This window comes from Ursus americanus, chromosome 2, assembly GCF_024610735.1.
Source record: "Ursus americanus isolate L20-20 chromosome 2, mUrsAme1.1.p, whole genome shotgun sequence".
NCBI classification, from domain to species: Eukaryota; Metazoa; Chordata; class Mammalia; order Carnivora; family Ursidae; genus Ursus; species Ursus americanus.
In genome coordinates this window covers 6,317,005-6,332,092 of record NC_142128.1, presented here as the reverse complement: position 1 = coordinate 6,332,092, position 15,088 = coordinate 6,317,005, and the positions used below count along the sequence as shown (strand labels likewise).

The 15,088-nt window shown below is 48.7% G+C and overlaps 1 non-coding gene across 1 annotated transcript; it reads right to left on the bottom strand.

Annotated features, from left to right (window-relative positions):
* Positions 1-270: 270 nt before the first annotated feature.
* TRNAW-CCA (transfer RNA tryptophan (anticodon CCA)) lies at positions 271-342 on the bottom strand. Its single transcript has one exon. It is a non-coding gene; the product is annotated as a tRNA-Trp (tRNA).
* Positions 343-15,088: the final 14,746 nt, after the last annotated feature.

The window sequence follows — 15,088 nt, the reverse complement described above, 5'->3', positions numbered from 1 at the left end:
TCTTGTAATGTCCTCTCTGAAGCATAATCTTGACAAGGATACGAACAGAACGAGCTACAAGCAGGCTCCTGTGGGTTTTTTCCCCCTTGCAGTTCATCCACACCCTTCAGCTTAAGTGCCTGCTATTGCTGAGTTGTTCACAAGAAGTCCCTTTGGACTAAAGAAAAGGTAGGAGAAAGCCCAAGGCTGGGAAGGTAGCGGACAGACGCTCATATTGTTCCGTTTTACCACCGAATCGATTCGAGCCGCTAAACACAAAAGTCACAGTCGTGACCCCGACGTGATTCGAACACGCAACCTTCTGATCTGGAGTCAGACGCGCTACCGTTGCGCCACGAGGTCCTGGAGGCTGCGCCGTTTTTTGTCGTTTAGAACGACGTCCGTGGCAGCCGATGTCAGGTGCAGCGTTTAGTTTTTGTTTTTTTTTTACACCGCCCACATTTTGACTTGGGATTGACTCCGAGTTTTTTGTCCCTTCTATAACGGGTCTATTCAAAGCAAAATATAAATGTGAATGACGCAAGCTGAGCGCTCAGGACGCGGAGGGTACTCGCGCTTGGAATTCGGGAAACTCACCTCCCCGGGGCTTTTAGGGAGCGTCCTTTTTTGGGAAGCGTCCGGAAAATGTCAGTCGCAGCTCCCAGGGAAGGCAGGAGTGGGGGCGTCTGGGACCCGAGTCCTCTTCGGTCCAAGCCCTTCGGCACGCGGAACAGCATGAGGATTTGCACTCCAGTCACGCCTATGGTGGAAGACTAGTTCCACTTCCCAAAAGGAGCACTTAGAAGTTTCTTTTTTACCTTTTGCTTTAAAAAAATAATAACACATATTCGTTGTAAACACCTCATCAGATATGAAAGCAAACAAAAACAAAACCACAAGGAGTGTTGAGCACCTGCAGACACCAGGCTCTGTACGTCTTGCCACCTGATGTGATCTTTGGGGTTAAAGAACAATGGGGTCCGGGAGGGGAGAGTAATACTTTGTGCTTGGTATATGGAGCATGACCGTGGATAATAGGATTCTGGTAGCTGCTCTCTGTTCATTGATGGTGCTCAATGAATGGAGAGGACCTGGCATCAGGGACATTCTGGACGCAGGACATGTGACAGCCAGGTGTCCCCGACTTGGGCATCATAAAGGCTTCCTGGGTGAAATACCAAGACTGATCTCGCCACATCCTTGCTGGTGTGACGGGAAACCTTCCACTTCTGAGTTTTAGGATGTGCGGAACGCAATGATGATTTTGAGTTGGAACAAAGAATAGTTTAGATATTTCCTCATTCGTGTGTCACAGGCATACCCAGTCAGGACTAGCGCCGTTGGGGATGCTTTAGACTGAAGATTTGAGGTCTCCGGATCAGTGCTGCCTTTTGGCATGGGCTCTACTTTTTTCTACGTATCCAAGTCTTCTGGAAGACAATGAGAAGATCTCGTGCCATTTATAAAAGCGCACCTACAGCAAAGCTTCCCCTGAAGATGCTGCAGTGAATTTGCTACAGTGACAGAAGAGCCAGGCTTCAGTCTGTAGGCATTTCTCAGAGCTTGGACCGAGCCACTAAAAGTTGCATCAGGAAGAAAAGTACTTTTTTATTGTTTCAATAATGTATTTTATTTTTCAAATACAGCAAGTGATACTAGAGATTTAAACTGGGGATATAGAGTTATGGGATGTAAAGGATCTACAGATCTATGCCCTTTTAATGGGAGTTGGTTTTAAAGTAACAGAACAGTAGCGGCGCCTGGGCTGGCTCAGTGGGTAGAGCGTGCGACTCTTGATCTCAGGGTTGTGAGTTCGAGCCCCACGTTGGTTGCAGAGATTACTTAAAAATAAAATCTTAAAAAAAAAATTGAAGTAACAGAACAGTAGAGTGAACACCTCCAAGACACAGACTTGGAGATCATTTCTAAGTCTAAAATGAGGAATTCTTCCAAGGCTCCAACCGGAGTGTATGGATTTCTATTTCCCCCAGAGAGACCCTAACACTGAATGCCCCCCTAGGAAGGGATCAACTGGGGGCTTTCCTGACTGAGGCTGGCAGCTTCATGCCCATCTTGACAGCTCTTTGTGACCTCAGGTGGTTCAGGGGTATTGGTGGCAGAAATGCGTTACTCTTTCATTCTCTAATATTAATGTAAAGAAGAAGGAAAGGGATAAATGTGTTAAAACAAAAAATTCTCTTTTACTCAACAATCACAATGGAACACTGCTAGCATTGGTTTCTCAAAAACTGTGTTTTTATTCAGACAAAACCACAATAATTCCCTGGGCGTGTTCTGGGGAGGAGGCTGGGCTCTGCCATTCGCCAAGCAGCTTGGTGCCTGAACCTATGGGTAAGTTTTCAGGAGGCGTTTTAGGACAGAAATGAAGCAACCTGAATATCGCTCAGATTTAAAATGTACACTCTGCCCTAAAATGTCATAGAAGTAGGGACCTCCAGACACATAGCCCAACCCTCACCTGCCCTCCCCCCAAGAGCTCAGATTTGACCTTAATGCCCACATGGCAGGATCAGACATCTTACCTTGTTCCTGATTTTAGGGAGAAAGAATCCAGTCTTTCACCGTGGTGTATGATGTGGCTATAGGTTTTTCATAGTTTACATGGAAAACTACATATTTTCCCTTAGGAAAGGTCAATATCTATGGGTCTTGAAGACTTTGGGATCAGTTTTCAGGAGTTTTCTGGGAATTTAATACATGCTTACTTTAAAAAGCAAGGTGTGATTCCTCCAGAGGTTTCTGCCTGGTGCTCCCCTTAGAGCCAAGAGTGAGGGCCAATGGGAACAAGTCGAAGCTCAGTAGGGCTCCATGATCCACTCACTGTAAGACCCTCTCCCCAACTGAAGGAGATCATTGATCATTCTGATCATTGAGGTGAACTTTGTTCTCCCTAATGTAGGAACAAGACGGGGGGGGGGCTGCTTTCACCCCTCACATGCCCAATCACTGCTTAACATCACCCATGATGGACCGCCAGACAGTCACACAAAACACTGACCCCATTCAACCTGGATCACTGATCCTGGATGTGACCTCAGATCACAGATTGTTTGCATTGATCTCCACTCCCCAACCATATCAGACACACCCCCAAACCCCTCATAACTCAACCTCTCATCCCCCAATTAATCTCAACAGAAGGCCTCAAGCACTCTCTTACACAGACCTGTAGAGCCATTGGTGCCTGCAGGCCCAATCTTCAGACCCTGAATTCCTGTTGCTCCCACTGGCCAGGATCCAAGATTCTCCCATCTGCCTGCTCCCAGCATATCCTGCAGGTCAGAATCCACTGCTCCTTCCTCCTTCCCTCAAGACTATCTAAGACCCCTTAGGGCCTTTACTGGACTCAGTGGTGAGTCAGAGGTAAGGAGCGTTGAACAGGATTGGTGATCACAGCAACAGCACCTTAGCAGTAAATGTTCCCCCAAATGAACTGAGTGAAAGAGCATCTTGGAAAGAGGAGCTTCCTTTATCTGTAAAATTGTGATTCTAATATCTTCTGTCAAGGCGTTTTAAGAATTAAAGAAGATAATGTGATGTACAGCATGGTGATTATTGTTACTAATACTGTATCGTATATGTGAAGTTGCTGAGAGAGTAGATCCTAAAAGTTCTCATCATAAGAAAAAAATTGTGTGTGTGGTGATGGATGTTAACTAGACTTATTGTGATCATTTTGCAATATATCGTATATCAAATCATTTTGTCGTACACCTAAAACTGATATAATGCTGTATGTCAAATACATCTCAATGACAAAATATCAATTAATTAAAGAAGATAATTGTAACACGTAACATTTAAGTGGGATGCTTGCTATGAGCCACTTGCCCATTCTAAGTATGTTATGTTATTAATCTTCTTACATCCTCTCTGCAGTAGATATTGTTATTAGGAATCCCACTTTTCTGGAGAGGAAATGGAGAGACAGAGGCTAAGCAAATTGCCCAAAGTGATTAAAATGCTAAGCGACAACCCTGGGAAGAACCCTCCCAGCTTTTCCTTTATTGCCCGGTTAGGCAGAGTCTTGACTGAACAAGCTCCCGCCACAACGTGGATGGATCAGTTATCCTAGGTTTCTCTTGGGGGTGAAAACTTCAAGCCCCTCCCTTACATCAAAGGGGATTATCTCTAAGAGGAGCCTTGTCTTAGAGTGGTGGATGTGTTTGCACAAGTAGTAGGGCAGAACAAATGATTTGCTCTTTTTTTTTTTCCTGCACGTGTATTATTTTTGATTGACTTATAACATTGAATTAGTTTAAGATATACAATATAATATGTATATATCGTAGAATGATGGTCCACTCTTTTATAGATACAAATTTTCATCAATTCCCCACATAGCTGCTCAGTGCCAACTCCTCCCAATGATCTGTGATGAGCTATGAAGTGTAACTGTCAGGAACAATCCTGAGACTTCCCACGACGAAAAGCCCGCAGCTTTGAGATAAAACGCAGTTCTTACCTCATGGCTAGTTTTCCTTCACGGTCGCTCCGTTCTGAAAATGTATTAATAGTGTCTGTATGTATAAAATCCTAGCTTCTGGCCCTAGGCCCTCCACCCGACGGAGTGGTCATCACGGCGCTCCCCTCCGGCCGCTCTCTGGGGCCTTCCAGGCGCCGGAGGTCTGCACAGTGGGCTCGAGAGACGCCTGCGTCCCCCATGCGTGCCGGATGGCGGGCATGGACGAGGGGAATAGGAGGAGGGGACGCAGGGGCCACCGCCGCTCCCTTCCTGGTGCTGCTGAGCCCGGCGGGCATTCGTCTCCAGCCCCTGCTTTCCGATTCACGCGAGCCGGCAGAGCCTCCCCAGAAGACAAGCGCTGCTCGCCCCCAAGCTCTCCCTTCCCAGCTGCGACCTCGATGTGGCACCCGTTGAGTTCAAACCAATCAGCTCTGTGAAAGAGTGGAGGACCCTTGGCAAATTTAGCGGGAGAGTAGGGAGGACGCCACGCCGCGCCTTGCGTTGGGTGGGGAAGCTCTGCTCGGTCCCTGCGCCACTAGTGGGGGCTCAGATCCCACCAAGGAAGGCCCATCCCGGGAAGGTGGGAGTTACAGACCTAGATGCAAGGCAGGGTCTCCCCCGACTCCGGTTGCTTGGGACCAGCATCCCCAAACTGGAAGTAAGCTCCGTCTAAGGCTCAGTTCTACCCCCAGACACTGTCCATGGTCAACAAAAGCCCTAAAGAAAAATTGAAACGAACTTTGAAGAGAGTTCAAGGACGCACGATACCATTTCGATGCAGAAGAGGAAGGGATCCAGGTGATTCCCACAGCCCCAAGAGTTCCGGCTCGGGTGGCCAGGGGTGGAGGGAGCCTGGGAGGAGCCGAGGGCTGAGCGGGACGCGGCTGCGGGTGGGGCCAGCGCCGGGCTGGGGGCGCGCTTCCACCCGCGGAGTTCACAGATCTGCTCCCGGGAGGCTGGGGTGGCGGGGCGCAGGGGAGGGGAGGGTGGAAGAGAACTTAGCTGCGGCCCTCCGCCTGGGGGAGAGTGTTACAGCCCCGAATTTGGGTGTTCGCCACACCAAGGCGCAGCCGCTCACCTCTCTCCCTTTCCCCAGATGCGGGGCGAAAGTGGAGTAGACCTGTGGATCCAAATCGCCCGTGTTGAGGATGGGAAGTAGGTTCTGCTGCGAAGGGAGCAAGCGCACAAGGCCAACAGCGACGTTGGTCTTGAATTTTTTATTTTTTTAAGTTTATTTATCTGTGTGTTTATAATCTCTACACCCGAGTGGGGCTGGCACTCACGATCCCCGAGATCAAGAGTCGCATGCTCCTCTGACTGAGCCAGCCAGGAATCTTGAAGGGTGCACTAGGGGCACTGCACGAAAACAGCCAAGGAGCAAGGAAGGTGAAGGCCAGTGCACCGGCAGGCGGGCGGAGGCAGGATCCCGAGGCTCCTCCAGTTCCCCCAGGGCGCAGTGCTGCCCGCATTGTCCTCTGGGCAGGGGAAGGCCGAGCAGGAGCGCGGGGGTTAGGACTGGAAAGAGGGAGAACTCCGATGGAGGTCGAGAGAGTCCTGAAGTGCAAATCGGCTGTCTAGCCTCGATACTCCGTCCAAGAATGACTTCTCTGTGGGAGTCAGATAGGGATGGGGACTAACACCAAGTCCCATTGTGACCCGCCGGGAGCCTCAGCTGAGGATAGGGGCGGGGGGTGGGGTAAGGATAAAAGCCCAGGTCACCAGAGCCTGTACTGGACACAGTTTTGCCGCCCAGCGGAGGCCCTCCAGCTTCTGTCCTGCTGGTCCCTCCTTTTCTGGAGCCCTTTAAAGCTGACTCTGCAGAGGTGACCACTATGACCCGCTGCTCCTCTTCTGAGCCGCAGGCATAGACTCCGGATTCCCACTGCTCACCCCTCTCTACCTCCTCTGCCCTTGAGGAAGCCAAAGAAAAACCGGGAAACACCACGCTGAGCCCCATTGGCTTTGGAAGGAAATACCAGCTGGGGAGTAGTGACAACAGGAAGGGCATCACCGGAATGAAGGACATGGTGTTTAGAGGTTCTGGGTCTGCAAAAGGAGGAGAAAGAAAAAGAAAGGAATGCTACATGCTCAAGTTCATGCAGTGTCTTCTCTTCTCCATCAGAGCTGATGAATGAACATGCGAGTGCACGCTAATGATTTCTTTATGGAGAACCTGCTAGCACAAAGTTCATCTCACCTGTGATGCTAACACTTAACCCACCAGGTACACTGAGGAGGCAGTGTGTCCTTCAGGGGTTCCTATCCATGCTCCTTGTGCTCCATGGCTCCCCCCTGAGCTGTGTAAGGCTTCCCTCCACCCCTCTGCTATCAGTATCTTGAAGGAAGTGAACACTGGGATAGGTTTCCTAAAGGGATCTGAGTGAAGGAATCTGTTCTTGCCTTGAACAAGCTTATTCCCCATGGACACGGCATCCCAACAGGTCCAACTACCCTGAAACCTCATATCCCTTTGCATGGGGACCTCCACACAACATCAAAGTAGGAAGGGCTTCATCAAGTTTTTTCCCCCAGCATTTAATTATGAAAATTGGGAAACAATTTTAGGAGACAAATAATTGTCCAGATAACACCTGTATCGCCACAACATTAATTCTATCATTAACATTTAAATGTACTTGCTTTATCACACGACTCCCCACCCATCAACCCATATTATTTGTATCCATTTCAAAAAAAATTGCAGACACCAGCAAATTTTTCCTTAAATAATCCAGAATGCCTATTAATTCGAGTTCAATATTTTACAGTATTCATTTTAGTTAAAATTTGCTTACAATGAAATGCACATATCCTAAATGATGAGTTTTGACATCTATGTAACGCAAATCTCTATAAAGTTATAGAACATTAGCTTTTGTCCCAGAAAATTCTCTTATGTCCCTTCCTTGTCTATCCCCACCTTCACCCACCCCCCCAAAAACTGTTCTGACTTTTTTCAATGTGGTTGAGTTTTGCCTCATGAACTTCGTATGAATTGCGTTTAATCACCAATGGCCCAGGATTTAATCAAGCATGCCCATGTAATGAAGCTTCCATCAAAACCCAAAAGAATGGGGTTCAGGAAACTTCTAGGTTGGTGGACACATGGAGGTACAAGGACAGTGACATGCTCAGAGACAGCATCGAAGCTCCTCACCCCTATGCCATACCTTGTCCTGTGCATCCATTCTAGCAGGCTGTTCCTGAGTAATAAACCAGTGAGCTAGTAAGTAAAACATTTCTCCAAGGTCTGTGAGCCACTCTTGCAAATGAATTGAACCCAAGGAGGGGGACAGCATTGGAATCTCCTATCTATAGCTGATGGATCAGAAGCCATTTGTCTCAAGTGGGGGTAGGGGCAGACTTGGAGGACTGAGCCCTTAGCCTGTGGGATCTGACACTATCTTCAGGTAGCTATGTTAGAATTGAGTTGAATTATAGGACACCAGCTGATGTCAGAGAAGCGCTTTGGTCGTGTGGGGAAAACTTACATGTTGGAACTGGTGTCGAAATCAGAATGATGTATTGGGAATCTAGGCCTGGAGGGGGAAGCTTGTCCTTGGCCACGCAAGCCCCAGCATATTCAGGAAAGCAGCCACCATCAGGATTCATGCCCCTGCTGTCTCCTCCTGGCTATGGCTCAGAGGGAGCCGGGCCTGTTGGGACTTTCTTACTCCAACTCCTTGGGTTTCCTGTATCCATTTTATATCACAGAGAGTAGCACCCAAGCTCCAGGGGTGGAGAAAAGGGTCTGGTTTTCGCCTTTCACTGTTGGCTTGGGCTTAGGCTTGTGAGCAGGTTCAAGACAGAAACGAGAGCAAATTTCTTTTTTTTTCTTTTTTTTCTTTTTTTTAAGATTTTATTTATTTGTTCGACAGAGATAGAGACAGCCAGCAAGAGAGGGAACACAAGCAGGGGGAGTGGGAGAGGAAGAAGCAGGCTCATAGCGGAGGACCCTGATGTGGGGCTCGATCCCATTACGCCGGGATTACGCCCTGAGCCGAAGGCAGAAGCCCAACCGCTGTGCCACCCAGGCGCCCCCCAGAGCAAATTTCTGACTCCCGGGATGAACATGACACAGGCCTCCACTTTCCCCAAGTGTAAGTGAAGGATTAACTCTTTTGTCTGGGACTCCCTATGGGCCGGACACTGTGGGAGCAGGAACCGTCCCAGTGAATTAGATCTAACATGAAGTGAAGTAACTTCCCCTCCACCCTGTTCTCTCCAGTTCCAGTGTAGACTCTTGGAGCCCCCAGAGTCATCCCTTTTGCAGGCTGCAGATGGGATCCTACACACTCCTTCCCCCCGTGTCCAGCTCCAAAGAACGCATTATGGTCAAAGGCAGGATGCCTGGGAAAGGAGATCATTGCACACTGGCCTCCTGGGGCTACTCCTCTGAGTTGCTCCATCTCACCAGCTTTTGGATGGAAGTGGCTCCTGGAACAAACTCAGTGCTGGGTTCCTGCCCCAGGATTATCCCTTGGGCTCCAGAGAGAGTGTTGTGAGCATCTGTGTGTATAAATGATTCTGTGATGTGTGCATTCCCATCCAAGAGCTTTCATTTATTAAGTTCCCGCAATATTCCAGGCATTCCAATGTGCTTCATGCAGCATATCTTTCATATTGACATCAGTAGCCACTCTGTATTTCTCTGATTAGACCCAGGAAGCCCAGGGCGCCCCTTCCGTCTGGCTGCCTCTACCCTAGTCCTCATTTACGTGGAGAAGCCGAAGGAAGCTCCCAGGTTAGGGAAACCCAGAGAAGCCATCTTCAGGCAGGTTGTACTGCTGGGACACCAAGAAAAAAAAAAATCTTTCTTGGGTTAACAGTACCCATAGCAATGGCAGCGGAGAGCCAAGAGGACTTAACTTCCAACTGGGAGATGAGTCAATGATTTTTTTTAATATATATTTTTTTTATTTATGAGAGAGAGAGTGAGAGCACAAGTCGGGGGAGGAGCGGAGGCAAAGGGACAAGCAGACTCCGTGCGAACTGACCCGGGGCTCCATCTCGTGGGACTCGATCTCATGACCCTGAGATCATGACCTGAGCCGAAATTAATAGTCAGATGCTTAATGACTGCGCCACCCAGGCGCCCCTGCAAAGATCAGTCTTGAACTGTTTGCAACTTTCTAGAAAATAGACATCTGATGAGACTTCACTGGGAGAGGGGTTGCAGGGTCTGGAGAACATGACAATGTTCTTTGCCCAAAGAGGCATTTCTGAATGTCTCAATTCTATTTTTTAAAATTTTATTTTTAAGTAATCTCTGCACCCAACGTGGGGCTCGAACTTACACCCCTGAGAAGAGTCACATGCTCCACTGACTGAGCCAGCCAGGTGCCCCTAATGTCTCAATTCTTGAAAATAAAAGCCACCATCCTGAAGTGAGTCAATCTCTGAACTGCTCCTCTAAGGCTGGGGTGCTTTGCCAGAAATGATGCCCTGAGTGAGAGGGGCTGGTTAGGGTGGGCATCAGCACAGGATAGAGGGCAGAGCTGCTCACCCAAGGACTGCGGGTGGTGTCAGAATACAGTGACTGCCCTCAAGTGGTTGCAGATCATGAGCCTGGCAATGCATGAGAGAGGGCTCATTGTTTATCTGATTCCCCAAATCTTCAAGATCCAGATCTATGACAGGTTCCCTGCACCAAGCAAAGCCGTTACCCCCAGAAATTCTGCCCCAGATGTGACCTTGCACCTATTCCAAAAATTCCATCCTCAGATGGAAAACCTATGACCAAATGAAGAAACAGTGGTCTAGGATCACAGTGCAATTCAAGATTTGGGAAGAGACATGCAAGCGTGAATGGAAGCTGGGTGACCATCACCTTAATGTTCACAAAATTAATAAATCTGGCATCACATAATCTTTCCTACTCTTTTTTTTTTTAGATTTTATTTATTTATTTGAGAGAGAGAGCACGAGTGGGGAGAGGAGGCACAGAGGGAGAAGCAGGCTCCCCGCTAAGCAAGGAGCGGGAGCGGGACTCAATCCTAGGACCCCGAGAGCATGAACTGAGCCAAAGGCAGACGCTCAACCGACTGAGCCACCCAGGCACCGAGGATGTTTTTCGGTGGTTTCCTTGCTTGTGTTTCCAAGGGAAATGCCCACAGCTGCGGGCGTTTTCCGTTCAAATTGTGGGTTATCAGTTTAGTGTCTCGAGGGAAAAAAATGAGCAATCAGCCAAAGGATTTTTTTTTTCCTGGGCCTATAGTGCCCCTGGTGGCTAACTGGATAACAACCCACTTCTCTGAATGTAAGGTGGTGTGGTAAAGATTTTAGGGCGAGACAAGGCACCTCTAGGGGAGCTTCTCCTCCATTAGGACACATGGGGGCGGGGACCCCCCAAGTGCATGTAATCAGAAAACTAATACATAACTTCAGTGTAATTTCCCTGGGGATGGATGTTTTTGTCTCTTTTGTTCAGGACTGTGCTCCCAGGAGCCACGCACGTGGCCACACCAGTGCATAACACATCATCAGTAAGGACTCACCGAATGGCTAAATGATTCAAATGCCCTATTCTGCACATGACATTGTTTCTCCTAATGAATTCTTGAGGTCATTCAATCAGTGAACATTTATTAATGACTTCCTGTGTGTAAGACACCATGCTGGGAGACATGGAGATTAATTTTTTTTTTAAGATACTGTTCTTGTTCTAATGGAGTTGCTATTTATTGCATGTGACAGACCACAAGTGACTGCCTATAACTGAGACAGCCCGTGAGGGACAGGAAAGAGGTGTTAAACAAAGACGTGGGATGGTGGGGTGGGGGGTGGTGGAGACAAGGTAGGGGGACTGGATGTGAGCCATGCAACTCACGGAGCCTTCCTGGAGGAGGCAGCATTTGAGAAGAAGTTGAAGGAGAAATAGAATTTCAGTAGTGGAGGAGAGAGGAAAGGGTAATGCAGGGCAAGGGAATGTGAAGCCAACACCTTTCTTCGATGTTCTTATCTTTGCTGAGGGCCATGTTTCTTACTCCCGCTTTTTGTTCACCACGTGGTGACTCTGTAACACCTGAATCCCTAACAGTCACCTCTCCTGGAGAACTCAGCTGGACCTGCCTGCCTCTCTGGATGTTTCCTTTCCTTTCTGGGTATATCCATGTCTTGGACGTTTCTTCCACCCAACCCTGAGTCGGCTTGGGTTTCTCTCTCCCTCTCCCTCTGTCCTCTCCCCACCCCGTGCTTCTCTCAAATAAATAAATCCTTTTGAAAATGTTTAAAAATTCATATTTTAAAAAAGATATATTTATTTGAGAGAGAGAATGCCAGCCCCAGTTGGGGGAGGGGCAGGAAGGGAGGGAGAAGCAGAATCTCAAGCAGATTAGTACCCAGCTCAGAGCAGATGCTGGGCTGGATCCCAAGACCTTGAGACCATGCCTAGAAATCAAGAGTCAGAAGCCCAGGGGCGCCTGGGTGGCGCAGTCATTAAGCGTCTGCCTTCGGCTCAGGGCGTGATCCCGGGGTTCTGGGATCGAGTCCCACATCGGGCTCCTCCTCTGGGAGCCTGCGTCTTCCTCTCCCACTCCTCCTGCTTGTGTTCCCTCTCTCGCTGGCTGTCTCTCTCTCTGTCAAATAAATAAATAAAATCTTAAAAAAAAAAAAGAGTCAGAAGCCCAGTTGACTGAGGCACCCAGGTGCCCCGGAAAAACCTTCATATTTAAATGTAAATAGCCACAAAAAGCAACTCATGGTTACCATACTGAACAACACAGTGTTATGGTGTCTGATAACTTACTTTTTCTCCAGATAGGGATACTGTAACTATCTCCTACAAAGAAACTGCTTCAAGAGAGCTCATCTGATATAAAGAATTATTTCAAAGAAAGCAAACAATTGTTAAGAAAAAGAAAAAAAAAAGAAAAAAGAAAGAAAAAAGTTTACCTAAAGGTACTCTCAGAACACAACACATCAGGAGGACTGATAACAGATTAAAAATGGGCAGCACGTCCTGAACTTAAGAAAGCCATCATTCCTACAACGTGAGACAAACGTACAGATCGCAGGGCCCCAAAGAGGGCGGGAGGACAGTAAGTGAAATATATTTTGCAGTGCTCAGGGCGGGGGCAATAGTCAAGTGGCACATTGGACACGGGTGTTCTGTAGGAAACTAAATGGAACGAAGGGTACAAGAGGGCCGTTTTTGAAAAAAAAAAAAAAGAAAAAAACAAGAATTCTAAAGGATCGAACCCTTTAAATGATATGAATGTAAAATCCGATTTAAAAGTACACATTTACCAGGGAAACAGCCCTTTCTGAAGACCCTCCAATGCTCGAGTCCCACTCACCGTGTTCCTCTCCCTTCTCAGCCACTGCTCACACTCCTCGTCCGGGAAGACCCCTGCTCCCATCCAGGACAACGCTAGGACCAGGTGGTCTTGCCTGGCATGCGGCCCCGACCCCCACCCCGCACCTTCCCCAGCTCTGCTGCATGGGGCCACTTGCACATCTGGGCTCCGTCTGCTTCTCTGGGAGGCGGATTCCTGGTTCTCCCGGGAGCTGTTGTCCCTTCCCGAGGACTGTAGCCCCTCCCCGGGCTCGGTCCGGGTGTCCCGAACCCCAGGCCGCCGAGGCCAGGGCTTCGCCCCCACTTGGGCTCCCTTTCTCGAAGGCCCAGTTCCTCCCAACCGGGTTTGTGCGATGTCTTTCTGGGTTACCGGGAGGAGCCGAGGTTTGTTTACTGTCACCATGGAAACCTCCAGCTCACCAGGTGCGGAGCTCCGGAAGGGGCGGGGTCGTGGGACGCGGAGAGAGGACCTGGTCTCCAGCCCTTGCGGGAAGCTCTTCCATTTGCCTTAACTCCGCTTTTGACCTTGAGCACCCGCCTCCCTGGAAAGCAGCCGACCCAGGGAGGAAGCGCTGCCCCGCGGACCCTGAATTTAAGGGATTTCCTCTAACCCACCCGACGTCTTGATCGCTGCAAGTCCTGGTCTCTGAGCCGCTGCGATTTCTCTGGGAAATGTGGGACATCTGGTTCTCCACGGGACGGAGGGCAGAGCTGGAAAGGGAAGGATGTGGCGGAATAGGTCGCTCAGCGCAGGGAGGACGGGACAGCTTAGAGGGTCTTCAACGGATGGAGTCATGAGGGTCCCATTGTGACGCTCCCGAAGCCTCGACCTCCGACTGGCCAGGCTTATGAAGGGCAACGACAAAAGCCCAGGTGGCCGGCCAGATACTGGACAGAGAGGGTCTGGGCGCAGAGAGACGGGTCTCCAGCTCTGGGCCTTCTGCTGATCCCGTCCTTCCAGAAGACCTTTAAAGCTGACTCTGCTGAAGAATCCGCCCTTATCCTAGCCCCCTAGCCCGTTTCACAGGCACAGACTCAGATGTTGGATTTTCCGCGCCCACCTTCCCCTCGGACACCGCGTCCCGCATCTCTGCCCAGGGCTGGGGCTGCTGCGCCCCGCACTCCTGTCTCCGGGGTCCAGCCCTCAGTGCCAGGCTTCCCGCCCCGCTGACACCTGCCGCTCCCGTTCCTTGTGCCTATCCGTCTGGAGCCACCAGGGGAGCTGCTGAGTCCCCCTTTCCTGAGTCCTGGGAGCGCGGGACGCCGCTGTAGAAATGAGAAATTGGGTGGGTCAGTGCCTTGATGTGGGGCTCTGCACGTAAGGGACAGTCCCCGTTGCAAGAGAGGAAAGTATCCCAATGACAACTTCTGAACCACTGGAGAATACCCAGTGTCTGAGATTAAATGAACAAAAAAACTGAGCTCAAAAGCCATTCAGGTTTGACAATCATACTTTGTTTTTATTGTTTTTACAAATGTGGATTGTTTCATACAATCATTTTTATATTAAGTAAATTATATTGTGTCATGTCAAAAAAGCCTTCTAGTATTACAGATAACCGAGTGAAGTAAACAAGGGTCATGCTCTGCAGAAGGAGACTAGAACACAGAATGAGAGACTAGGTCTTCAGAGTGTCTAGAGATAGTTTTGACAGGTGCAGAGATGCAGCCTTTTGGGTCCAACATGGACTAAGAATCATCAGGACTTCGGGGTATGGCTTAGAAGAGTTCCAGGCATTAAAGGGGTGGAGTGTGTGTATTTTTGTTAAGGAAACCTGGTAAGATGGATGGGATATTAGGAACTTTCCATAAAAAGAAAGTATCGATTGAACATGGGAGTCAGTAGTTAGTTGTTCAAAATACCTCTATTAACAGGAAAGAAGTTCTTACAACATCAGAACATTTATGGAAGTCAAAGCAGAAAAAAATCTTTAAAGAAACACGCAAAAGATTCTCCTAAGGAAGTTATTCCAAAAAGTAAAGAATGGGAGGAAAATGAGTAAAGACAATCAAAGGAGGTGAAGTTGTATAAAGAAATAATTCAAGGGGTACCTGGGTGGCTCAGTTGGTCAAGCATCCGCCTTCGGCTCAGGTCAGGATCCCTGGGTCCTGGGATGGAGCCCCACATCTATCTCCCTGCTCAGCAGGGGAGTCTGCTTCTCCCTCTCTCTCTGCCCCTGCTCATGTTTCTCTCTCTCGCTCTTTCTCTCAAATAAATAAAATATTTTTTAAAAAAAGAAATAATTCAAGAACCAGAGGAAGAAAATACAGAAAAGAGCACTCCTACAAAAACCAGACAGGTAACTTGGTAAGAAAACCATGCCCAC